This window comes from Propithecus coquereli, unplaced genomic scaffold, assembly GCF_000956105.1.
Source record: "Propithecus coquereli isolate 6110/MARCELLA unplaced genomic scaffold, Pcoq_1.0 Scaffold557, whole genome shotgun sequence".
Classification (NCBI taxonomy): domain Eukaryota; kingdom Metazoa; phylum Chordata; class Mammalia; order Primates; family Indriidae; genus Propithecus; species Propithecus coquereli.
This window is the reverse complement of record NW_012151474.1, coordinates 893825-895490: the sequence shown is the minus strand read 5'-3', so window position 1 is coordinate 895490 and position 1666 is coordinate 893825.

Here is a 1666-nt window from a genome sequence, read left to right as displayed (position 1 = left end):
GGGCGGCCTCGGGGCGAGCCGGCACTCAGCAGGGCCTTCGCTCGGCCCCCAGCTCCACTCTCCCTCTCTCCGCGGCGTCCTCCGTCTCGCCACGCCCCCGGCCACCCCCAGTTCCCAGGCAACACGAGGCAGAAACTAACACCCTCCTTCCCAACGTCCAGTTCCTGGAGCATCGGTGTCCTGGGGCTGTCGTAACAAAGTGTCACGAACTTGGTGGCTTAAAATGACAGAAATTGATTCTCACGGTTGAGGAAGCCAGAAGCTGGATCCAGGTGTTGCAGGGGGTCCCTGTGAGGGCTCCAGGGAGGACCCTTTTCCTGCCTTTCCAGCCTCTGCCTCCCCCTGCGAGGACCCTAGTGATGACATCGGACTCCCCCAGATAGCCCAGGGGACTCTCCCCCCGTCAAGACCCTCAGCTTAATCACACCTGCAAAGCCCCTTTTGCCACGTGAGGTCACATAGCCGCAGGTTCTAGGATTAGGGTGTGGACATGCTTGGGGGCCACCATACTGCTGACCACAGTCCCTAACCGTGACACCCCTGGCACTGGGGGTGTGGGGAGGGGTGGGGTGCTGTGTCAGGTCACACTCCCAGGTCCCAGGGGTTGGGACGCAGACATCGTGGGCCATTCCTCAGCCTCACACCATACGTGCAAAACCAGACTTGTACCTTCAGCCGAACAGGCCTGAGGTTGGTCACCCCAGGCTGCGTGGGGAGGGGCAGCCTGGGGATGGCACAGGGCAGCCACCTGGGGCAGTGTGGATGTCGGAAATGCTCTAGACTAGGGTTGTCCGGTGGCACTTCTTGAGACGATGGAATGTTCCAGAGCTGCACTATCTGCACAGCAACCCCAGGCACACATGGCCCTTGAGCCCTCAAACTGTGGTCAGCACGATGGAGGAAGTGAATTTTAATTGCACTTAATTTTAATTAGTTAAGGCTTACATGGCCACACGTGGCCCTACGGCACAGCTCTCTTGTCCTGGGCGACAGTCACGTGCGTTTGCACATGTGGGAAAGCCATCAGGGTGAACACTCGAGATTCACGCATTTGCACATTTTACTGTGTATATATTAATACCACACCTGAATTTAAAGAAAACCCTTTGCTGCCCTCCTGAGAGCCAGGGTTTCTGAGCCTCTGCAGACCGGCCCGGAGCCGCCTGGCACTTCTGCAACTCGGGGCGGCAGGCGGGAGGGTGGCAGCGTCAGGCTGAGAGATGACAGGCAGAAGGACGAATTGCAGCCATCAGTGTGGTCACTTACACACGGCGCAGACACGCACAGCCCTGCCTGCGCCTCAGCCCCGAGGGCCTCGTGGCACACACTCCCCGGGTGCCAGCGTCACCAGGACACGTCTGCTGTTTGCTGAGGCTCCCGCAGGTAATTCGTTCTACAAAAAAACGTTTAGAAGATTTAAAGGCGTGTTGGCTCCTGCGAGGAGACCACGTCTGGGGCGATGCTGGGTGACAGGGTGGGCCGGAAGGAACCAACACAGACGCTGAACAGGCAAAGAGCTCAGAAACGAATGCGTCTCTGCTCCGGTTCTGAGCTGACGCCCCTCACAGTCGGCCACTTAGGGGGAGTCTGCCAAACGGCAGGGAGCGCCGGCGCCAGCGACGGTCCACACCGCCGCGTCCTGCTGCCGTCCCGGGCACAGGGCTGA